The sequence below is a fragment of the Drosophila subobscura genome, chromosome O (assembly GCF_008121235.1).
Source record: "Drosophila subobscura isolate 14011-0131.10 chromosome O, UCBerk_Dsub_1.0, whole genome shotgun sequence".
NCBI lineage: Eukaryota > Metazoa > Arthropoda > Insecta > Diptera > Drosophilidae > Drosophila > Drosophila subobscura.
In genome coordinates this window covers 26055340-26081539 of record NC_048533.1, presented here as the reverse complement: position 1 = coordinate 26081539, position 26200 = coordinate 26055340, and the positions used below count along the sequence as shown (strand labels likewise).

The 26200-nt window shown below is 43.6% G+C and overlaps 1 long non-coding RNA gene across 1 annotated transcript; it reads left to right on the top strand.

The window, feature by feature from the left end:
* The first annotated feature begins 4415 nt into the window (after nt 1–4415).
* Nucleotides 4416–4688, top strand: LOC117897816. The gene is made up of 3 exons (XR_004649109.1): nt 4416–4534; nt 4588–4598; nt 4631–4688. It is a non-coding gene; the product is annotated as an uncharacterized LOC117897816 (long non-coding RNA).
* The last annotated feature ends 21512 nt before the right edge of the window (nt 4689–26200 follow it).

Here is a 26200-nt window from a genome sequence, read left to right as displayed (position 1 = left end):
AGTCCCCTCCCAGCACTTGCAATCAGCATTATCTTTTATTTTTCGTATGCAGAGTTGGCAGAAACAAACAGAACAGAATGCGACACACACCAGCTGTTCGCTGTGGGCCAGGCCAAAAACCTTCGTCCTGAAATCGAATCTAAATTTGGATTGGTACTGGGAATGGGAACGGGAACGGGAAGCCCACTCCGTCGCTTGTGACAATTTCAATTTCAATTATTCTTCTCGAATTACGTTTATCTGCCAGTTAATTTATTGTGTGCTCTGTGAAACCCTGGGATATTTCAAGCATAAACAATTTGTATTTACTTAGTCAGCAATGGGAATTTATTTGTTATTCGTTCGAACGAACACCCTCGGTGGGGCGAACTCCTCATTAAAGGAAGGCAGATATTACCTCAATGAAATCTTTTGGCAAGTCTTAACTTTGCCAATTGTTGTACAAAATACTTCGATGGAGTGGAATATTACAGCTCTCTGTGTACTCATACATATGCAAATTTCTGCAAAATTGAAATGATTTTCTGTTCAGTTTGTTCGCCAGTTGTTTGGCTTTGCCATGCATAAAACTGCCTAAAAATTGCAAAAAATTTAAATGAACGCACTCGATACAGAGATCTCCCTATGCCGGCTCAACAGAATTCCGATAGCATTGTTAAACAAAACACTGTTTGGGGAAGGAAGAGAACAAAAAAACCCAAACAAAAATGGAATAAAAAAAGAGAGAAGGAAGGAAAGATGGAAAGTGGAAATGTCCATGGAGCAGAGCTTCAGTTTCGAATCGTTCCGCTTGCCTCTGCACCGACGAGTCGTATTATCGCACAATACAATATGTATATTGGATTATTTCGTTTGTGTAAGTTTTTTGCAAGGGGATACCAGAAGTTGAAACTGAAGCTGGAACTGAAACTGGAACCGTACCTGGTGGCAGGCACTAATCCTCACCCCCTGAGAGAAGCCGTGGCAGGGGCAGAGACACAGCGTGGTGGCAGTATAGAATTTCAACCAATAACAAAAATATGCGAGCAAAATCAAAAATACTTCTATGATTTTTTCAATCTCTTCCTCCCTCACCTTCTTCTTCCCATGCCCCTTTCGCACCACCACAAAAGCGTTGAAGTTTTTAATTGAATTCTGTATGGAGAGGAGCCTGGTGCCTCACTCCTTTTTGTAAGTTTTATGCCAAGTTACTGCATCGCAAATGCAAAAAGTTGGAATTGAATCAGGTAAGGTGTGCTAAGGGTTGGGTCTGTGGGCGTTTAAAGTTGGTTGGTCGGTTGGTTAGCGCGGTAAAGCGGCGAGGGCTTGTTAATAGGGAAATTGTAAAGATATGCAGAGTAAGTCGAACTTATTTTAACTTACTTTATTATCATAATCAAGGGGACTGCGGCACGGTTTACAAAATCTGTGTGGGGGCAGAGCAGAGATGTTCGACAAATTGAATAATATAAAGTATGTTTCATTCACAGTTTACTGCGTGGAAAAGTAAGAGAATATCATACACAATTCAGAAAATTGTTTCAAGTGGATGGAATTTTCGCCACCAAAAGAATAATCCTTTGAGGACCCCTGACCTGCTTTTACGAGTACATTCCTTTCTACTCCCCCCTTTTGCCACATTTTCGTCACATAAATAAAGCTAAACATCTTTTGTGGCCTTATGGGGTTAAGCCAAGAGGATAACCGCTCGACGAAAAGCCAATGAGTGGAGGTCCCTTCCTGCAGTCCCCCAATGGGTCTCCAAAAATCCAGCAACCCATTTAAAGCACTTTGCCCGGCCTCGTGGTCCCGTTGCTTTCCCTGGCTCTTGCTCACTCTGCCGTCCCTCTTTCGCAGAATTGCTTTGGTCTTTTTTTTTCGACAGTTTTTAAGCACTGCAAGCGATGTCAAGCTCTCTCCGACCGTTTAAGCTTTCAATTTCGCCGCTGCTGCTGCCTCTGCCTCTGCTATGTGTTGGATGTGTGTGTGTGTGTGGAAGGGAGATGAATTATTTAAAGCGTGAGTGTCGCGGCACGTCGCGACGTGTGGGAGAGGAGAGAGACGAGTGTTCTTAGCAGCTCGCTATTGTTGGTGCGAGTTGTTCGGTATTTGTTTTGCGTCTGCCTGTTGTCTGCTGCCTGCTGGCTGCGCTGCGGCGCTCTCATGAATAAACAGGCAAACAAATTACTGTACTCGACAAGCACAAACAAAGGCAAAGCTCGCGCTTACACATTTCGCACCTGTGCTCGCCAGAGTTTTTGTTTAGGCTTTCACATCTTACGCTTAGTACCCGTCCGGGTAAAGGGGTATACTGTATTCGAGCAGATGTATGTAACAAACTATTCAACATGCAAGTATTTATATAATGACTCGGAGTAAGTTTTAATTCTCCTACAGTTTTTCGAATTATTTCCGACCCTATTATAATTTAGTCACACAAATTTAATTTCATCTGAATAATGGGTATGTGTTTATGGTTGCAAAACAGTTGTAATTGTTATTTTCTTTGCATTTTTAGGTTTAGCAAACAATGAAATGTAGGCTAAGATTTTAATAACAATTTTTATGGCGATTCTGTGCTCTTGAAGTTGAGGACCAAACGCCCGCAGAGCTCCATTCATAGATAGAAAAGGACCACAGTGAGCTTGGATGGGGGAATCCTTTTCAGGATATAAGCTGCACATGCTCCATTGCATTTCTAAGCATGTCGAATGCTCGCATGAATGGGTGGCTGGCTAGCTTAGTAGCTCCCTCAATGGAGAAAACTCACTCAAGCATTTTCCACCACCGAAGCACAGTGGCAGACTCCCTTTAAGAAAGTCTTTGCAGAGTGAGAGCTTTCAGTTTCCGTCGTTTCGATCCACTGTGCTGAAACTGAAAATCTCAGATTCAAAGCTGTCAAAAATATTTGAAATGTTCTCCGTACTTTACTCTCGCTCCCTCTTTTTCTTTGCTTTTTTTTGGGAGCCCGCCCTGCCCCCGTCTAGACATCAATCAACACCTTCGACATGATGATTGACAGCTGCGGAACGACTGCCTGAAAAATAAATCTGTCATTTGCATTTCAAGTGTCGTTTTGAAATGCATATATGTATGTATATTAATGTAGTATGTACTTGAAAAATCGTTCTTGTTGCTGCTGTTGTTGCTGTTATTATTATTATTATTGTTGCTGCTAAAGTAAATTTGTCAAAACGACGCCCATGGTATGGACTCTCGCAGCAGATGCTTGTCAAAGCATTTCATTTCATTTGATTTTCTGTTTCACGGGGGAAAACAAGAACACAAAAAAGGGGGGAAAATCCGTCAATGTTTTCTTTTCCAGCATAAAAACCGATTTCCAACCTACGTAAATATTAATGTATGTATATGTATATCAAAACCGCATATTTAATTTATATAAAATACATGATTGAGAAATAAATTACAATTTTGGCTTTGGGCTGCATTCGGATTGTGCAGAAGGGCCTGGGCTGTTGACCATCGCCCATCGGCGAATGAAACACACCTGAAACAAATGTCTGAAAAATATTTGCTTATGGTTTGGCTTTAATGCTAACAATCCCCCATAACTCCACAGCGCACTGCTGCGTTCTGTCTGGATCTGGCCGGAATATTCGCTTAAATCATACGGAAGCATATTTAAACACTCGACGAACTGGCTTATCTCTGCCTCTGCCCACAGCGAAGTCTCGCCGGTTAATTATTTTAAGCGTCTGCATTACAGCAGCCATGAATTGAATGCTGGCCATAGTAGGTAAAGGATGTTATGGATTGGGTAGATACGAGGGCCAGGCATACATACATATGCTGGTTACATATGTACATATGTATCTTTTTATGCAGCGAATTTTGGTGAATTAAAGATTCCATAATGGTTTTTGGGTTTAACACGCAAAGTGCAGTCAGTGAACTAAAGATTTAAGATTAAACAGGGTTTGGAAAATTAGATTGTATCCAAACGGAGGAAAGTCACTGCCCTGTTGGCTTATAGGGCTGTTCGACCACATTTGAGGTTATTCATATTTGCCCAGTTTGATGCCATAGGTTGATGCACTTAAATCAAGTATAATTTTCGTCAAGCAAATAATATATTAAGAAATATTCCGAGATTATTCAGGTATTTTTAATTGTTGCAACACAATTGCCATGAATTCCCCAAAAATGTTTCTTTTAACTGACTGAAAATAAAAATAATTGTATTTACTTATGTATACAGAATTATATATTTTTTTTAAATAAATGTATAAATTATGGAGAGTCGGTAGCTACTCAGTTCAGTTGCTGGATCGCGTTATCGAGTCGGCTTAAAATGTTTCGGGGACTTGTACTAATCGTTTGCTGCCTTGTACTTCAGCAAGCAGTAGGCTCCAAGGCTCAGATTGTGCCCAATATTCTAGTACAATACATTCGTGCAGGCGCAGAATACTCAATTTTTAATAAAGGATATCCTGATAGGAGCAATACATCTGGAATCATCGATATTGGAAGGGCGTGGAGGAGTCCAGAATCGTCTAATTTCGGACTAAACTGCGATTTTGATTTACCGCCATCGGTAAGAATTGCAACATTATTCGAAGGGATTTTAAATACCTATTTGTTCCTTAGGAGGATGGAAGGTGCTCCCGCGCATTCTTGAGTGTGACCCAAGATATATCAGATCCTGATATCTACTGCGGAATAGGTGGATTTAACATAACGAGTCCTGCGAACATGTTATCAGTATCTGTGACTGTTAGACGGGGGTACTCCGGGAGGTACCTATGTTTTTTTGTTGCTTACTAAACACTAACTAACTAACTAAACTAACACTAATAGAGTGAAATAAAATGTTATATGTAAGCGCCGAAAATGCTTAACATTTATCATGGCTCGAAAGATATCCGTGGCAGCTCTTCAATTTGTATCGTTTTGTTGCCGAATCGGTACGAGTCATAATACAAGAAAGAAGGCAAGTCGCTCCATGGGAAAATTACTGTTCATACTCGCATCTGATACACACACACACATATACACACCCACGTTCTGAGGTTGTAATTTCGTTGGGGTACGTCGAGTATCTGTGCGAAAAATATCCTGCAGCTGATTTTTAATTACGAAAACACAAAAAAGGATGCTGTTGCGACTTCGTGTATGTAAACACCCATACCAGCACACTAGCACGCACACAGACACTCATGGCCATACCACACATACTTATTCTCATGTCGGCATCGCATTCCATCCTCTCACCATCTGCAGACATTCCTAGACCTCAATGAAGCCATCGTCTCCACGGCAGTGTGTGTGTTTTCGTGTGAGCCAACAGATTTCAATTTTTGTGTGTTAATTACATTGCCGGGCCCCCAGTTCCGGACCCTCAGCGGATGGGCGTGGCAGTACGAAGACCCCACCCCACTCCACTCGACTCGACTCGACTCTGTTTCTCTGTTTGTGCTTGTGTTAAGCATTTTGGCGCTGCTGAATGTTTAATTATCAAAAATTTTGCACTTGATTTTACCCTAAAAAGTTGAGGGTATATCTATTGTGAGAATATGTTTGTATTGCAGTTGAGGATGATTTTACAACAACCTTATTCCTGATCAGCAGGCAAGCAGACCTTTGAACCTCTCTGACCTAAAGCTTTTTGTTGTAAGCAGCCCATTAGCCAATAGCATGTGTCCACCAAGGGAGAGTCTATGTAGGTTCCGAAGGTCGCTGGACTTCCCTGATCGGGAAATACCATGCAAAAACAGAGTCATCCAAATAAGTTTACATTCACCAAACTCTGAAATGCTTTTAAAGTGGTTTCTGCGACGACAAACAAGGGCATCAAAAGCTGCGACGCTTGGAAGAAGCTTTCCTTTAATATTTGGGTCTTTTTCCTTTTCGTTTTCTGGCACATGCTCTCGCTGAGTGCGGGGGAGAGGGACGGCTTATGGTAATTGCATGATGCAAATGTATGTGTGTGTATGCGTGTGCTGTGCTATGTGTGGCCTTAATGTTTTTACAAGTGAGTGTTTGCTTTTGATCCCCTCTCTTTCCTTGCTCCTTCTCAAAATTTGATTTGGCCGTGTTTTGTTCTCATTTTGCATAATTGAAGGGAACGAGTGCCCCCCGGGCTAAAACAGATCTCATAGTTGCCCTGTGGCCTATTTATTTATTAATGCACTCCACACAGGCGAACCACTCCGGCAGAAACCAAGAACAGGACAAATTATTTATAATTATTGTACGAGCGGAAGAGACCAAAGGAAGAAGATGAACACCAAGGAAAACAGCACAGCTAAGTCGCCGCACATTTTTCATTTTTATGTCCGCACGAGGGTGCAGGAGGCACGGTGCGAGCATCAAAATAAAAAGGCAACAATATCAAGATAATTTAATGCCTTTAAAACAGCAAAATGCCGTTAAAACCAACAAAGGAAATCGCTTTCTGCAGTAGAGCCACCATCTCCATCTCCATCTACATTTCCTTTTGGGCGCTGTCTCTCGGTTATTATCCCGTTGTCGCCTGACAAATAAACACATACCCGTGCAGTGGGGCTGTCCTCTAAAAGTGAGAGCCACCTCCACAGCCGACGAGGACTACAACACCAAGAACATTAAATTAAACACATAAATCATATTTTTTGTTGTTCGAGAGTGCGAGGTGTGGGAGGTGTACCATGGGGAATGCGAGAGTGGGGAATAAAACTTAAAGGCGCCCTTGGAACAAATGAAACCAGAATATAATGTAATAGTCGCTTTTTTTCTGTTTTCGGTTTCATTGTGTTGTAATTAAAATTGTCTACCAGTTGCAGACATTGTTAATCATTTGGGGTTTTTTGTTGCTTGTTTCAGGGCCAATGACCGTCTGGTTTAAGAGAGAACATCACGATTAAAGAACACGAAGAGATTGAAACATATTTAAATTTGTGCACCCAGACCCATCTCTATGCAGATCACTTCCACTTACACACCCATTCATTCCATACGCTCTCGATAATTAATAACCACTAGAATTCCCTTTAAGGCCACGCCCATACCTTTCGCTTTTTATGGGCATTAATACAGTGATGTACTCACACACCTTCATAGATTTTATCTGCATAATTAATTGTTAATGGCGATAATGCCGCTCCATAATAATGCTGCCACCATCGGCTTTCGATATTAATTTATGTATATTTGCAGAGATTTATAATTAATTTCGTATTATTTGCTAAATCAACTGTAAATGTGATAAATTAATAGCTCAAACAAATCAAACTGACAAAAAATGGTAGACGAGAGTACTCTTATATAATAATATATTTTCGTTATCAAATGTCTGGCTACTAATCTCAATTTTGGGCTAATTACTCATTAAAGGCTTTGGTAATGGAATATTTATACAACACATTGCAATGGCTTACTTTGTTTCCTTTTCTTTGAAATTATCTATTAAATATTTTGCATTTTCTGATACTTGATTTAATGTAAAAAACATCTTCAAGAGTTTCAAATTTTTGTTAAATTTGCAAAAGGTTTTTTCCGTAGCTAGCCTTAAAGAAGAACAGTCAGTGCCGAGCCTTAAGCTGTCCTTTTTTTCTGAGAAGGATTTATAGGTTATCCTGGGAAATCGAAGCTGCCAAAAGTGGGTCCCGAAAGTGGTTGCCTAAATAAATTCTAAAATCGGTTTAGACGGAAGTTTTTGGCTGGGGTTTTGGCTTCAATTTTCATGAGTTGTTTGTCTTTTTTACGAGCCTGGTTTGTTAATGCAAAAGTTACTCTGGGAAAGGGTGTTAAAAGTGCTTACGGTGGTGTCCCACTCCTCCGACGACCATCATCGGGTTAGCTAAGCAGCTTGGCATAAATTTGTACTTGGCTTTCAAATATTTGCCTTGCATTCCATTTCATTTTGGGCAACAAATTTTGAAAGACTCTTTTCTGTTTCCCTGTTTGAGTGCCTGTCACTTTTAATTGTTGCATATTTAATGGGCTCACTGTAGCTCATTACCATTACCTGGGCTCACTTTTATGGCTTTTTCACGACACGACTCTCCTCTGGCTGCCATCAAATTTCGCCACCGCTGGCATTGCATATTTTAGTTTACTGTTTGCTCTGGTTAATGCCATGTGATTCCTGCAGCTCCCCTTTTACCAGCCGTATTTCTCAACAATGTCCATTACAGCGGACAACGGACAGCGGCCAGCGAGCGGGCCTGTACATAATTTCTATTTGCAGTGGATGGAAATGTTGCATAAAGTAAATGTGCACCGAAAACCAGCTATAATAATAAAAGTAAAAAATATATAATAATTTTCCCTGGCAACGCAATGTCCAAAGCTTGAAGGGTCGCCTGGCCCCATCACTGCTCGGAGTTGGCCTTTTCCTGGGTCTGTTCTGTCAGGGAGTCGTCCATTCGTTTGCGCTTTTCTGCTTCATTTTAAACGATGATACTTAAATTTCCATTAAAGCACTTGCCGCGACCATCAATAAAAGTCCCAGCAAGGGAAAGCGATGGAAAGCGACGGAAAAGCGACTGCAAGAGCGGTAGAGGGAGACCAATGAACTGCGTAGCTTTTTTTTCCCACAACCAAAGTCAAGCATGCTCTGCGGTTTCAGCCCCGTACCAGTCCTGCCCAGCCACCCAATCCCATGGCCATGGAAAAAGTGCGGGTGGTCGGGTCAAATATTTACAGTGCACAACTTTTTGCAAGTATATAATAACATTGTATTGGCTAGAGATGCACAAACTGCAGCCCCGCTGCGATATAATTTGCAAACCAAGGAACATTGGCAAGGAAATTATTTGTTTAATTTGTATAAAGATTGGGACTAAAATATTCATTTGGGATTTATTATCTTTCAAACATTTGATTATTCTTTATCTTGTACCTTCTCTATTTCGCTTCCTATTTTATTGATGTCTTTGTTTGAAAGTTTAAATGTTCTTTACCCATACATAAGTATGTAACTTGAAGCACTGTCTCCGCTACTGCTTAAAACTTTCATCACATAAAAATGTCTTGAAAGCTCCTATAACTTAAGTGCCAGCTAGGTAGCGTAAAATTCCTTTCCTCTCCAAAAAGTACAAGAAATATCACTGGGTTCTTTTGTGGCTTCTTTTAACCGCCCTTACACTTGTATAACTTCCCTTTTTGGGAGAACCCTTGATGATTTATAGTCTCCCATCGCTGACAGCCGCTGCGGCAATGCTGTATAGGCTGCCAATGCAATTATACAAATGCATGTGTATTTATGTATTACGAGTATATGTATGTATATAATATGTATCTGTATGTATAGTGTGTGCATGTAAAAATGAGTGCTGCAATGACGAGTGCCGCACAATTTCATTACTGGTTTGCATGTGTGTGTGTGGCTTTTTTTTCGCCCTGTTCTTGCCATTTAAGCAGTTGCCAGGCCACAAATATTTACTCTTTAAAATGAAATACACGCAAAAGACTCCGCTCCTACTGCTCTTGGCCTAAAAATGTTGGCCCTGTAACAGCAACAGCAGAGCCAGCATCAACAGCTGCCGCAGATGAAGCACGATGAAGAGTTACAACCTGCGGCAACATCCGCTAAAAACAACAAGAAGCAACGCACTCCACGCACTCAAGAAGCAGTCCAATCCAATCCATGGCAAAATAATTATATAATGTTGCCAGCTGCAAATAAATTTATGAGTTCTATGGGATGGGGGGAACTTCATTGTTGACTCTCTAATTCGTGGGCCCACGGCCCCCGGGGCCGATAGGAGAATGATAATGATAACTTTTGCCGTGGCTGCTGGCAGTCTTAATAATAATGATAATGTGTCATAAGGCAATTATTCAGTTGCAAAAGGTTGCTGAAGGGAAGCGCAACATGAATAAATATCCTGCAGTTATTTGGAGTGTGTGTTGACAGCGAAATTGATTGCAATTAATGGGGGTACGTACCAGAGCGGGTACACGCAGGAGTTGGAGTTGGAGTAGGAGTAGCAGTAGGAGGAGGCATATCCATGCTCGCATGTTGTATGTGCAACTCCTCTTGGCCGAGTATGGAGCTGCGGCTGAAGTGCAACAGTTTGCGCCTGAGTGCCTCGACTCAAAAGATGTTGACGGACAAAGCAAACAGAAACAGAAACTCTATGCGCAGAGACCAAGCGGCAAAACCCAGGTCTGGGGTTAAGGCAAAGGGAAGTCAAGTCAAGTCAAGACTTCTTGAGATGCCCTGGCATGGCTTATCAATTAGGCAAATTAGTTACTTATGCTTGAAATGCATAACTGCAGCTAAGTGTGCCAAGGCTCCGAGCTGGGATAGTGTCTGCCCAGTTGTTTAAATAAAGACGACAAAGGCGCGGCTTAAAGATGTTTAGGAAACATTTGAAAATCAATTAGGACCCCTCCCGACTCCGTGCCACGGCAACCCGTTACAAAACCAAAGGCAAAGCCAATTTGGTTATGTCAATAGCATGAAAGGATAGAGCAAAAGACATGAAAGAATCCCAGCCTAAGGGACTCGGACCATGACTAGGACTAGCACTGTGACTACGAGCATGTAAATATTCAAATCAAAAGCGCAATTGAATGTGCGAGTAAATGTCATCGTATCTTGCATTCAAATCTTTGATTGCCAGCCATTCAGGATTGCAAGTTTATTGCACTACACTTGGCAGCCAGCCAGACGAGGCAGCCCGCTCGAATCCAAAACCCATTCACCTGCTTTTCCACAATTCCAGGCGCTCGCTCTCGGATGACACTCAGACACAGTGCCCGGAATTGACACAGAATAGCTGCCAAATGCCGAATGCCAGGGCACAAAATGAAATGAGGAAGTGTTTAAAAAAATGAAATAAGGAAAGGGCAGGAGACAGAAGACAGAGAAGCAGTAGAAGTAGAACTGTCCTGGGTAGATCCCTCACTCTCCCCACAAATAAATGTATATAGTATGTACATATGTACGTGTCCATATAGGGTAGTAGTGGTTGTTGCAACAGGAAGTTGGCACAGGCAACGTGGAGTGGCATTGATCTTAGCATTGGACACAGCTGAATGCTAAACGCTGAATGCTGATGTTCATTCGGGCACTGAGGTTGAGGTTGCTGTTGATGTTGATGTTGAGGTTGAGGTGCGCCTGCAGGTCAGTCATACTTAATTCCAAGTGGGTTTCGAGTTGCCAACTTGATATTGAATCATGGAAGCACAAGGGCTTTGCATTCCTTTTGAGTGTCGGGCCGGTGCGGGCCAGTTCGTTGAACCGCTCGAGTGCATAATGTTGGAGGGTTTTGGCGTAAGTATTTAATGGGGCACTGGGATTATGCCTGAGTGGGTCCATGAGGGTACCATTGAAGCGATAACTCGAGGTGGGAGTGTTTACTGGCAGAAAAGATACTGTACTCATGGATACTTATCTGCAGCTTAACTCAATCCATTCAGTGAAGATCGTGCGAGATCGGCAAAGTCCTCTCGCAATGTGAGGTAATCTTCTGTTTTGTTTGCACCAGAGAAACTTTACAGCATTCGACGCTTGTGTGTACAATCAATTAGCACCACATTGCGTATGATTGATTTAGTGTTGAGTATTTATGGCGGCTAAAGGTACGTTTATTGATGATGTTCGCAGAAGCGTTGCAATCGTTTGCATTCCCATTCCCATTTGGAGTTGGAATAGCTAATAAATATTTGTGCAACGTTGCGTATGCTCGATGCATTTGAGTGCGTTTGTGTGCTGCTGGAATTGCATAAATTAAATGCCAACACTAACCCAAGCCCAAATCCAAACCCAAACCAGGTAACCAGCTGCCAATAGCTGTTTGAATTGCGTTTAAATTCATTAAAATTTAATACATTTGGAAATTAATTAAAAAGCCACTCAAAGTGGCTACCAACACATCGCGATGTCCCCACCCGCACTCATTGATTTGTCCATTGGATTATGGCCAGTTAGGCAAAAAGGGCAATTAAATTGTTGTGTGCTGATGGCCATTGAAATATTCACATTAATTGACATTTTCCTACATGTAAGTTTTTTTCTGTTGTTTGATGTGGAAATCCAGCAGACGCGTTGCGAGTTTGCAAACGTTGTCAAGCTCTTTTCCGTTTCTATTATCATCAGACAGATGCCATGGGGAAATTAAGAGGCAACTCCTGCAGGAAGCGTGGGAGGCTTTTGTCTAAATGGGTTTTGCTTAGCTCAGGAACTGGCTGTGGCTTTGGCTCTGGCTCGGCTCCCATCTTAGAGGGAAGAGTGAGGCCGGAGTCGTCGCCGCTTGTCTGTAGTTAAACACGTACACGGAGATGACTTCACCGGCATCGGCATTAAGTTGTCCCTGTGTGTGTTCGAGTGTTTGCGGATACACATCTACATATGTCGGTGTCTCTGTGTGTGCGAGTTTGCTGTTCCACTTGAGGTGTCTTTAAATGCGACGAAATCTTTATGGAGTTGCCTATGAGCCGGCTTACAGCCCGACCCATACACGTACACATCCCCGTAGCATCTTTGGCTAAGCCATAAGTATCTGTGCGCCCGAGTATCTTCAGCTTAAGGCGCGCCTCGGCGATGCGTAACGTTGCTTGGATGCTTTTAATGTTTAGCTTTATACCCAAAAAACCCACAAGAGTCGGTCGACTTTGTTGTTAACGTTTGCTGGCTCAACATTGTGGATAAATTGTAGTTGCTGCTAGTACGAATAACTAGAGTATTCCCAATTCTGTAGCTCCGAGGAGCTAGCTGCCTGCTCCATGTTCTGTATGCATTTATACATTTATGCTAATCGCGTTGGTGCGTCGTAATGCCGCTACTTTAACTCTTTTGGCTTTTAAAGGCAACGGCAACGGGCAACCGGCAAACAGCAACGCAGCTGCCAATCCCATTCCCAATCCCAGTTGCAGTTGCAGGCTTGTGTTACATTTGGGATTCCGGCTGGAGCAGCGGAGACAGAGCTTGGAGCCCACCTATGTCTGCTATGGGGGATTTCATGGTACATTTTCTCAGCATCCTTTCATAACAAACAGACACACAGAAAGAAAGACAGACAGACAGACACGTAGGGAGCTTTCTTGTCGGCAGCTCTCACAATGCGCTTTGTGTTCGACTTGTTTGAAAAACTATTTTACATTTAAGCGCGAAATTCCACACTATGAATGAATTTTTCATGAGCCCGCGGACAGGCGGGGCACTTGACTTGGACTCTGCTTCGTCCAGAGTCGAGACCAGGCCCTACGGAACACCGCCGCCGCCGTTGCCATCGCCATCATCATTATCATCATCAGTTTTTGGTCTGGGGAGCACCAGTCGTCGATACGTCCTCACGTTGGCTAGCAGTACGACTTGGACTCCGAACCCTTTGGTCAGTTGCATGGCATTTTAATTGAATTGATTATTTCAGTGGTCGGGTGTGATGTTGATGCTTCCCGTACCCGTTCTGGTCAGCATTCAGTTCCAGTGCCAGTGCCACTGCCACGCCACAGCCAGAGTCAGACCCGTTCAGGCACGTAGAAATAATAATGATTTGCTTCTAACTTTCCAACTGGCGAAACTCCTTTGCATGCACAAAAACCAAACCGAGGCGCCCCCAGGCTGGATTGTATTTTATCTGCTGCAATTTAACCCAAATTCCGACGCTTGAAAATTGCATTTGGAGCAACGCTTTTGGGTTGGCAAAGTGCACCAAAACAATGCGGGCGTGTCCCAGGTACCCCAGGAACTGCACAGACCAGACGAGAGCAGAAACGAATCCGACCACCAAGAGCCAAGGAGAGAGAGAAAGAGACCAAATAAGCTCGAGGCCAGGCAATGTAAATTGTTTGTAATTTGGTTCTGGTTTCTATTTTAGCCCGGCCCTGGGCCCTGCCGAGCTTTCTTTAGCCGCATTGTCCCAGCCAGTCTGCGCACTTGGACTGCACTATACGGGCCCGAACTAAACTGGTAAGTGCTTTTGGCATTCTAACAAAATGATTATTGATCACTTAATAAGAATTTCGCATACAATGGCGCCAGAAAGAGTCCCCTTACAAATCTATGTAGTCTTTGTCTGGCCCTTGTCGCGGCAAGCAAGGTCCCCAGGTCTTCGTCTGAGCACAAAGACAGTTTTAATGAGCTGCCCGCGCAACGCTGCACTTTAATGCAAAATAAATATATAACTGGCAAATTGTCAGGGATTGAAGAGGGATGGAAATGGGGGGGACATATCAAAGAGAAAGTATCCATTACGGTAAGGCAAGGCAATGCAAGGCAAGTTCTGCTCTGCAGTTTCTCAGTTAAATTCAGCGAAAATTGAAAGGAATGGGAGTAGAGCCATGGTCTGGCATACGACTGACTACATGTCTGCAGCACCATCAATTCAATTCATTCAACGCAATTTCAGTAATTCTCTCTGCGATAAGAGAACAAGCAAGCGGGAACATTCCGCCAGATACTCGTACTTGTGCAATTGAGAACAGCGAACAGTCGAATGTATCTTGTCTTGATTTTTCCCTACTTGCCCCATAATGATGCCAATGAAATGCCATGGCAATTGAAGGCAACAGCAGCAGCAGCAACAACAGTAGCCTTCAGACTCGATAAGATACTCGTACTCGCACTCGTAGTATATTCAAAGATGGATAGATAAAGCTGCTACATTGGGATACATATAGTTCCGCCTTGACAAAAGATGTTGCTCCGCTCGGTCTGCTGATGCTGATGCGGCTGCTGCTGCTGCTGCTGACAACTTGAGACGAGATAATTTGCTACTTGAATGCAAAAGATACATTTGCCGTTGCAGATGTCGAATCAAAGGAAATTTGAGCGATTGATAGATTGGGACCTGGGCTTGGCATGGCTGAACATTTCGGCATGGCCAAATCATCGATAGCTGAGCATATTAATTAACGATTTGGCAAGTCATTTTCATTTTGGGGATTATAATTGAAAACACTTTGAGGCCAGAGCCGAGTCGTGACTTTTGTGGAATTGATTTAATTTATTTTGAGATTTATCTTCAACTCTGGCAGCAACCTCAATACGATTTATGACTATTTATTGCCAGACAATGAACAAGATGAAAGCCCCAACCCCAATCCCAAACCACAAGGGTCGGATCCTATTTGACTTATGTCAAAGGTTGCCATGTCAAAGAAAGTTTATTAAGCAAATCAAATGGAACATAAACCACTCAGGAATTGAACTCAGCGGGAAATGGATTTTTCCCAGCTGGAAGTTTTCCATTTATGCGAAAAGTTAATTGCTTTCGCCAAAGCGACTTTATGAACTTTAAGCACAGCATTTTTCGCATCCACCCGAGTGACCCATTTTTGCAGGTCCAATCAAAAGTGAAAGAACTTACCTTCAAACGCCAACCGATAGACATCTTGCAGTTGCAGTTTCCATATTTGCTCTAGCTGGTAAAAGTATCTCATGGTTTCCCTCTCATCTGTCTGTATTTGCATCTGTATCTCTCACTCTCTCTCTCTCTGTCTCTCTGTGTGTGTCTCTCTGGAGATTGTCATTTGACGATAAGCGGTGTGCCTGCGAGGCTCAATCTAAATGAAATCGAGATACATTTGTAGCCGCTGCGACCCACTTTCATTCATGTATTGAAAGCAAAAACTATTCGCATTCGTCGGGGGAGTCAGGGCCCGGTGTGCCTCCTCTTGTGTAAATTGACTCATAAGCAAATTTTTGCTTTTCGCCTTTTAGATATTTTTTTTTATCTTTTTGCTCGTGTTTCGGTTTTTATCGTTTGCCATTGAAATGGCAATATTTCAATTGGGGCTCATAAATTTTTACTGCCCCGACACTTTGTTTATTTATTTAAGCATTCGAGCGTGTCTATTTTTAAATGGTCTGACTAACTGACTTTCGCACCCCGTCATGGCAGCAGCTAACCAAGTCTTTGCACTACACCACACCCGCCAAAACTCCACTTCAACCTCACTCTCAGCCCTACAAACTGGTTGGCAATTAAACGACATTTGCCAGACGCCAAGACAAACAATGACAATTACAATTACAATTGCTAAAATGTAATAAATATCCATGGACAGAGACAGCGAGACGGAGAGACAGAGAGAGAGACCCACCCGACATTGTACTGTAAAATCTGGGTGGTACTCCCTGCCAGTGGGTTGGGAAAACTCAATGGTTTGTTCGCTGGCTGCCTGATGGGTTGGCAGCGGGCAACGCCCTCCAGTGTGCCATTAATTTTCTAACTGAGGGAAATTTTTATTGTTCCATCCGAGCGTGGCATCAACTTTATTACACACTCAACATAACTCAAATTGAAGTTCTGCCAACGCGTTGTTGGTCTTCTCGTCTTTCGCTCCCAGAAGCCAGCAGTTGATTAAACTCCAAGTTTATTCCTAAAAACACATTCACTGCCGTCAATTAATCAGCATTGAAATGATATGCAACTTAAATGGCATTTGCTTATCGATATTTTAATTGTACTTTGACGTCTGATAGTGCAAATCAAGATAATTATCAATTATACAATATTTTGAATAATTTTCGAATTATTTAAATACCTAATGTGACAGGCATTGTGATAAATGTGCATATGAATGGGTTAAGCGATGAATTATTATAATTATTTGTGTGGTTAAATGTCACTCAATTATTTTTTAATGCCAGAAATGGATATTAACTTGTCTGGAGGAGAATAAGTAGCATTCCAAGGATGATTTATATGTTTTATCATCGGAATAAATAAATAAATGTGCCTGACATAGTTTCCTTTATCTATCGAGGAAAGAAAAATGGCAATATCAGCATTTGGGGCTCAAAGCAATTGCATTTTTGAGGCACTATCAAAAGCAATTATGACTCTCCAAGACCCAGATATGACACACAGAAAGGGTAGAAATATGCATGTGAGGGGCAATTTCTATCTCTATTCTAACAATGCTCACTAATTGGTATCACATTCGCATATTGCAGCTGCATGTACGAGCATCAAAAACATTTTGGACAATTTATATTGAAAATTCCGTATGAAATTTATGCTCCAAAAAGTACGCACATCTAAATTGGAAAATGAAAAGAAATTGAAATCTTTTGCTGAAGCAAAAACAGGGGAAAGAGAAATACCTTGCCAAATTCCACAAGCCCGCCTCCCCGCCTTTGTAGATCTGCATGCAAGAAACGAAAAAAGGAAAGGAAAATCTAAATGTTTCGCTTGCCATCCAACAAATATCCGGCGAGCAGCAGAACACTCGCTACAGCTATATCTTCGCTTTACATATTTATGTGCATATATACACAGATATCCATCTGGAGGAGTTCATGCCATGGGGGTCTGTGATGCTCCTTTGGGAGCAACTGGGTTGAAAATGACACACCATGAAATTACATTTATGCCTGCAGTGCAAATACTTTACAGTTATGAACATGTCGCTTTCTGCCAACTGAAGAGGAGGTTAGCAGTGTGGGTAGACCCCTCCACGAGACTGTATCTAATACACTTGAAAGTTTGTCGCCGGCTCCGTCGACCGACGCCCCGTCTCAATGGGTTGTCGCCCCTTGCGTCCCACGTCCTGCGTCTCTGAATTGAGGTTTCCAATGTACGATACTACTACGTCCGCAGTCAAATGTCACTTTTGCCACTTGGAGGCAGCGGCAGTAGTTGTGCTGAATATGCAGCAAATATTTGTTCAGTTGCTGTGGCAGTTGCAGGCACTCTGGGCCCCGTTAGTAACATTACTCATACGCAGCGTGTTTGATTAAATTAGTAGAGCAGGGAAATGTTCTGCCTTGCCTGTGTCCACGTCCATGTCCTGGTTGCAGTCAAAGTGCCATAAACATAAATGCCGCTGCCATGTTAATAATTAAGCTGACAAATTACATCCTTCGGGACCCTATCCCTTTTCCACATCCTCATGTTAGTTGCAAAGTTATGCAAATATTTTGCTGCTCCGGCACATAACTGTGTCAACCTTCTTCCTTCTGGATGCAAAAATTTCTGTCTCTTTGGCAACACTTGAGCCGACGTTGGCTTAATTAAAAACGGACTGCAAGCAAAATTCTATCAAATTGCAAATTGTTTCCGCTTGTAACCCGAGAGCTTTCTCATTGCCCGGGTGCGGCCAGTCTCAGTCTCAGTGCCGACCAGAAAGGGATGGATAGCACAGAGGCAACTATAAGCTTGCAACACCTCATTTAAGCGCTTTGTGTTGCGAAATTTTTTATGTATTAAATTACAATTTGCCATAGCTTGTTTGTTGTTCCTCGCAGACGACATCGCAGCCGTGGCAGCAACATCCAACCAAAGCAAACAATTCTGCGTCAAAGAGACAGACAGCGAGAAATGGAAAGAGGAGCATGCCGATCCCTGAAACTCTGAAACACAATGCCAGCCAGCCAAATAAACAAACAGATGCAATAAACGAGTGCGAATCTGGTTCGGGAACAGGGACTCAGTCCATAAGCTTTGTGTGTACAGACTGTAGATTGAAATGTATCTATAAGTGGAGGAGCACCATGGCCCATGGCCCATGCTACATGCTTCAATGTCAGTGCCGTCGGTGCGGTCAGCAGTTTCAGTTTTTAAGATAAATGTTTCAGCGGAAAGAGATTCATAAAGGAATTACAACAACCAATAATCCATAAGAGAACAGAGAACAGAATCGATCCGATCAAGGGCAATGTTAAAAGGCTTTCAAGTGCCACAGGGCCGCCACTGAATTTCCTTTGAATGCAACAGATAAACAGATGAAAAGATACGACAGAAACCGCTCCCTGCCATGCGGCTCGCCCACATATTATACATACGGGAATATGTATTTAAAAGTGTTTTCCTTTCGTAAATTGAAAAATGGATGAATTTAATGAAGCCGAATGCAATTAAATGTAATTGCATATCAATTGCATTGCGTTTCAATGAGTCCGCAGACTGTCACTTTATTATTTACGATGAATTTAATCGAAAATATTCTTCAAGTCTTTTTTCTATAGGTGGAATGGGGTGATGGGGAGATGTGAGGGAGTGGGTATGGGAATGAGAACTATGAAAATATTTTGCAAGCCAGAGAACGGTTATTCTTGGCTCCGACTGCAGTTTAGGCATCCACAGCGCCCTCGCTTAAAGCGGTAAACCCGCATCATGACCAGAATTCACAACTCCCCGTCTCCCTCTCTGACTCTGCCAACTGCCAACTGCCAGCAAAACAAAATGCAAATTTTGAACGGCAGTGAATTTTTCTTTTGTTTTCGCTGCACCGCAACTTCCGCATTGTTGACCATGAATAAAAATTTAAGTTCTTATTGTTGGGGACACACCAGCAGTCAGCAGGCTGCAGTCAGCAGGCAGGCACGTGGGCCGCGGAAACCCGAATAAACACAATCTGACCATGTTTGCCATCCCACGCCCACGAGAAAGAACTTGCGCTCGCTCCATTGATTTTTTGGGCTCCTCTTTTGGTCCAGCGCGCCGTGGCGCTCTCCAGCTATCCCAGGGGTCAAGTGGGATTCGCTGAGGTTTCCCAGTTTCAAGGCTTTCTAAACCCAGAACGCCATTAATCTAGCAGGTGTCCAGCAGTATGACTAAATTAATTTTTGTTCTGGTCGCCACAGAACACCATCAGGCAGCAGGCAGCGGGCAGTGGGCAGAAGGCAGCTGGGCAACAGGCAACAGGCAACAGGAGAACTTGTACTCTGGTCGTGATTTATAGAGCACTCATTTAGAAAGTTGCTCAACAAGCATCGGAGGCAGCTGCCTGTTGCACATTGTTGGGCCAGAACAGTTCCTTGTTACAGTTTTGTCGTGCCTGCCACAGTTGTTCTTCTTGGTGTTGCTGTTGCGGCTCCTGCTCCTCCTCTGCCGCATGCCGCATACTGCCTCTGCTCCTGAACCCTGCCTTGGGGCCACTTTTCGGTTGAGCTTGTTCTGTTTGAGTTTAATGAATGACATTTGCTGCTTGGACAGAGTTTGATTGAGTTGTTTTTGACTAGCCATGATGGGCAATTGGCAATGGACAACTGGACGCTGGACGATGGACGATGGACGATGCCTGACGATTCACGATAGACGATTGCAACTGTCAACTGGTTAATTGGAAATCGCATTCATCGATCCTCACCCCCCTCCGCCGCCCACTGGCCAGAGGGAACACCAATTAACCAGCCAACCTGTACGTGGGTTCCACACAGCGAACCAACCCGAGGTGCGGGGCGTGTCGATTCCATTCATAAATTTGTGCATAAATCTTGATTTATATGTGGTAGGAAGGCCAACTGGCCTGCCGTGTCTTCTTTTATCAGGCACCCATAAATTATTTGATGCGCTTAAACGTTTTATCGCAATTTAAAGAGGGGACTGCCGCCGCCACCCCCTCAATGTTTATGACAATATTTTGGCACCGACAATATTTTATATTTTTATACATGCTCGCAGTATATACCAGCACATTATATATCTCCCTATCTGCTCTTTCCCCATATTGGCAAGTGTCCAAGTGTAAGCAGCAAAAATATTTTCATGTTTTATGAGCTCTTAGGCTAAAAGCGAGTTTTTATGGCTTTGTTGACGCTTGCAAGCGCCACAACATTTTAAGGGTCAATGGAGAGTACGAGAGAGTATGTGACAAGCTCTAGCAGCTATAATACCATCATCATAATCATCATCAGCGTTGTCATATTATATGTATACATATATATCATCGCATTGGGGTGCATCATGAGCTGCATTTCAGCTCTTGGGAGCTCTTGGTTAGACGTTTCCCATTGTCATATTTCATTGGGTGTGTAAACGTGTCTGAATTGGCTTATTCCCAGTCATGAAGAAAGCAAAGAGCTGCAGCTGGAGGCCAAACACTGAGGAAATTGTTCCTTTTCGTTATAGAATTCTGAAGTATTTATTTAAAATGTTTCTAGCATCAGTTTTGTCAGTCATTTCAAAAGAGTTATGTTTTATTTTGTGTTGAAAGTTCTTTAAATTTTAATTTTTGCAGAATAACTTCTTCTTCTTCTCAGTTCCCCCATCCAGCCATCAATCAGCACTTTTCAGGAAGCTTGCCATTTTTTCAACACAAAAGCTAAATTAATTGTTTTAGGCCTGGCCGGGCCGGGCGAGGGCACTTGTTAAGCCCACAAAAAGGTGGATATTTCTATGCGAGGAAAGGGTAGGAGTGGTGGCTGTGATGGTCTGTTGCCATCAGCTAAAGCAAATAAATTGAGTTTTGAGCCAGTCGTTGAGTGAGAGACAAAGGATCTCAGCGGCTGCAGAGGCAGTCAGGAGCATTGATGTGGCTTTAAGTGTCAGCAATCATAATGAAATATTGGCAGTGCTGCCTGCCTCTCAGAGAATGGGACACACACACACACACATACACACAACGGGCATGCTGGCATTGTTCAAACACAAAGGGACACCAGTGCTGGACACCGGAGGACACACGTGGATACGCCTGGAATATGGCCAGGATATGGCAAGAGCACCACTCAAAGGCTCAAAGCAAACAGCGGCAAGAATTCGTTTCATCAACTCGATGCAGCTGCCACACATACACCAACGACAACGACAACTACAGTTGTACAGTGGGAGCAAAAACCTACGTACGCAATTCGTGATAAGTGTCAGGAGTGTGGAAATTGAAATGCTCTAAAGGATGCAATAGCCAGCCTGTCTGGCGCTGCCTCTGTCTCTGCCTCTATCTGTATCTGTATCTGTATCTGTATCTGTTGTTGGGAAGAGCTTTGTATCTGCATGTGCTGTCGTTGGACACGTAACAGCATTTGATATGCCTTTTGTGTGCTCTGTGCTCTGTCTCTCTGTCCTCCCTGGCGGGGAGTGTAACTGACCCAGTTAACAATCCTGCTGCTGCCGCTGCTGCAGTTGCCAATAACCATATCGCCCCCAAAGAGTGCCAACAAAACAATATCAACGACGGCAGTACGAGAGCAGTGGCAAAAAGTGGCCAGAGTGGCAAGAGTGGCTGGCTGTGTTGTCATTTGTGGCACGTTTGCACGCTGATTTGTTGTTACTTTCAAATTGGATAATTGCTAAATTCTTGCTTATTTTATTGTAATGGCCGAGACGATAAATGTAATAGCAGTCATTAGGAGTTGCAGAGGGAGCGAGCAGCGTGGCTCGCTGCAACTGAAACTGAAACGGCTTCCGTGCTACGTACAAACGGCCAAACGAGCCGATTCGAGTCGAGGAGTCGAGCAGTGGGACGACCAGGGCCAAACAGTCCCCATGTCTTGCCTTAAGTCTTGGTCTTGCACTTGGATCTGGCCGGGTCTTGCTCTTGGTTTTGGTTTTGGTTTGCATGCTGCCACTCATTAATATTGAGCCCCTGGGGCGAGCAACCAAATTGCAGTTACGTGTGGATGTATCCACATCTCATCTCCTCCTCCTCCTGCTGTATTTCTGCTGCTGCAGATGCTGCGACTGCCTCTCCTGTGGATGCAGCTTTTATGGCTTCGATTGCAATCTGCTGCAGAGTTGAAATTGAATTCGATTGGCAGGGCATCGCATCGTGCCGCCTGATTGATAAACTCGACATCGACAACGCCATCAGCGAGGGGGCCATTGACACATTCGCCATAAACAATTACCCATCAAATTCTTGTCACCCGGCTAAGCAGCCGCTGTATTTCACCCGTGATTGATGGACTGTCTGATAGATTGGCTCGTTGCCTGACTGCCCCAACACCACTCATATTTATTTGTGCATTTAATTCTGCCACATGTTTCCGCTAATAACAGGGGGACATGGCCAAGCCCTAGCCCTGCTCCCAAACGGATCCCATTTTCCGTTTTCCCTTTATTAACTTAAAAGGTTCTTGCTCCACCCAGAGACAAACCTGTGGAAACTTTGCAGCCGCAAACAAATAAAAGAAAAAAGTGCAGGCTTATTGAAAAACTTTGGCGACAACTTGCACTGTGGCAGTGGCATTGGCAGTGGCAGTGGCAGACAGGACAAGTGTAAGACAAACTCTACATCAAAAGCGAGACAGTTTCGCCTTTGCCTTTGCAGTCAGACATGTGCGGAGCACTCTTGGACTCTTGTGGGGTATCGTGGGGTGGAAAATGCGATCATGAATCTGCTGGAATAAGTCAACTATCTTTCTTATCTTATCTGTGAGGGGAAACATTCTAGAAATTCCTAGAATCATATATAAGGTTTGCCATCGATCATTAACTGCCTCGGTCACAGTTTGAACTGTCTGCAATCAACATTTATAATATTAAATGTGCACACACATTGGATACATAAATAGTATCATAGCTTACTGATTGAACCATGGATTGGATCTCTTACAGAGCATAAAGCAGTCGAATATATGATTTAGTTGCTGCCTTTTGGGCTCTTTGAAGTTCATCACTTGAGGGCAAACTTTGTAGACGCAAGTGGCACGCCTCGCAGCGCGAGTGGCATTTCAATTTCACTTAGCCCAAAAATAAATGTCTCCTCGACTGGGCTCCATTAAACAAATGTTGAATGCTAGCTGTTGGCTGTTGGCCCTTGCGGCAGTCCATGCAACTGTTCGCATGATTAATTTTAAAGCTTTGTGTCGTGATTAGAAGGCGTCACAGTCGCATCGTTCCACTTAATTCGTTTTGCGGAGCGGAGGCATCATTAATGACTCGGCGCCTGCCCCAGTTTCGCACTGACTTTTGTGTGCTCGTTCTAATGAAATTATTTAGCACAGTTTCTCACAGCACAACGGAGCACTGGCTCTGTGCCTCATTACACGCTCATTCTTGGGGCTCAATGGAAACTCTTTCGGAAAAGCTCTCACACACACACACACACTTGGGCAGCACTTGACTTCCGCTTGAATTGAAATGCAGCTTGTGAATGCAACCAAAGAAATGCCAGAGCTCCAGCGTACAGTCTCCCACATATGTATATGTACACCACACTCACACATACTTCATAGACACTCGCAGAAGCACCACTTAGTTTGCTTGATTTGCTGGGAATACTACTCGTATTCGCACTCGTACGAGCAGTACTTCGAGGAGCTGTCAGCAGATAAGGTGCCCAGATGCAAGATAGCTCAGTCCCGCCCCACTTGCCCCTTGCTTCCTGGCTCCTCATTTGAGAATGAGAACATTTATTATGCTTTTGTCTGGATTTATTCATGCTCGCACATATCTACCCCGAAAATTCTTGACAACTGTTGCCATTAACAACTTGAGCAGGAATTGGGAGAATGTACCACCGAACACGTGCCACATGCCACGTGCTTCGCGCGGTTCTAATGCGTCTCCATGGTCTCATTGTGGCTGTGTGTATTCCGGCTCTGGTTTGCTGGTTTTGTACGGCTTTTGGCCATTTATACAGTCAGAGATGAGTACGGATGTGGAGATGGCGCTGCGGTTGGTCTCTATTCAAATGAGACTTGGCTGAGATACATTTAAATGGCAGGCAAGTCGGGCCTTAAATATTACTGGAAAGCCCAAAGGCAAACAGGGGGAATGTGGCAGCGCAGCCGCCGACTCGTCGAAATTCAAACAAAAACCAAAAAGTGCGCGCTCGTAGACAAAAAAGTTTCGATTCGGCCCGACCCAGCCCAGCCCAGCCCTGCCGGTCCCAAGTGCAAACAAACAATGCTCTCAGCAGACTAATTATTTTAGCAGCAAGCTCAGGACTCTAACTGAATGAATGACTGTTTGAGTGAATGACGAGAATTTGCCAGGATGAAGACACAAACTAATCAAAATATTTTCGCAACTTTCCATTATGAAGTGAAAAGTTGAAGACGCAGATGGAAGGCTCAGACGCTGACGCTGATGCCGACGCCGACGTCGCAGCCGACACTGACGCCCAACTCTGCTCTTGTCTACGTTTGCATTTGCATTTGCATGAACAATGAAAGGCAAATATTTTGCTGCTATTGACATTCATCTGGAGAAGCGGCAGACAAAGTCTTGTCAGTCCGGGGGCAACCATACCTCATACCCTATGCCCCTGCCACCGCGGGGCATTCAATTAAGACAAATTATGAGCGCGTCCTCTCGCATTTCAAGAGCTTCCGCTGAGGCAGCATCTGGTCAAAGCCAATGGATGAGACTGCAGATGACGACGACGATGCTGGCTGACAATTTCCAAAGTGGTGCTTGGGATTCTTTTTTCAACAGAAATGACTTATTTGCAAGGTTAGCACAGCTCACAGACACACTCGTACACTCGTTCTATAGTTCCTTTTTTTGTGAGGCTTGCCCTCGTTTTCGTTTGCGCCTCGACATTGCTTCGTGTTGGTGCTGATTTATGAATTTAATTAAAAACGGCAAGACGACACAAAACATTTTCGCCCTGTTCCCGACAAAGCCCCGTCTTTGTGTCGGCCCTGCCCCAAACAAAAATTAAAAGATGCCACCAAATGTATTTATGATGGAAAATAGTACCAGGAGGAGTGCGAGTGCGACTAGGAGGGGAGTCCATGCTCCGGTTTGAGTTATGTGGGCACGTGTTTGTATTTAATTAGCTTCTACAGAAATGTGTGTGTTCGCTTTGCTATTTGGGCATATTTAAAATGCGCCTTTTAAGCAATTATTTTGCCCCCTTGCCACCAGCTTCAGCCATTGTGCAACATGAGATGTGGGGATGCCATTGGGGCGACACAGAGACTAGCTGAGACTCTCATCTCCAGTTCCAGCCACGGCATCAGCTAACAAGATGCCACAACAAACTTGCCCAGAATGTATATACAAACAGTCAGCGCTATGCCGCAAGTATCTTATTTTGGCTGTTGCTGCTGCTGCTGCTGCTGCTATGGTACCCCCATAATCAAGACAAAGCTAAAGCCAGCACGACAGACCAGACTCCACTCCCACTCGCGGAGCCATTCGCAATCCCGTCCTTGCCCTTGGCCAGGGCCCTGCTCTTTGGCTTTGTCTGCGCGCTTCTGGCGTGCCACGTTTATCTTTTAACTAATTTTTTTCCATGTTGCTTTTTTGGCCCGCGTACTTAACTTTTGCGACTGCACATGGAGGAGTGTGTGTGTGTGTGTGTGTGTATGTTCTTTGGTAGAAGTAATGGCCAAGTCGCCAAGTTGCATGCTGCAAAAGTTTCCTTTGCATCATGCCTCGATAGAAGCCCAAAAATTTCGCTACAAAGCAGCTGAGGCAGATGCATTATCAGACGAGCGACGAGACTTGCCAGAGACTCTGAATCATTCACAAAATGGGTAGATGGTAGAATAGGAAAGAACCTAAGAGATACACTCAATGAGAGACAAATCTAATCATGTTCTTCAGATGAGTTTGAGGTGAATGCTCTTTCCACAGAAGAAGGGGTTCATTTACCAAATGTCTTACTATATCTTTCTGATATTTCCCCATTAGTCACCCAAATCAAA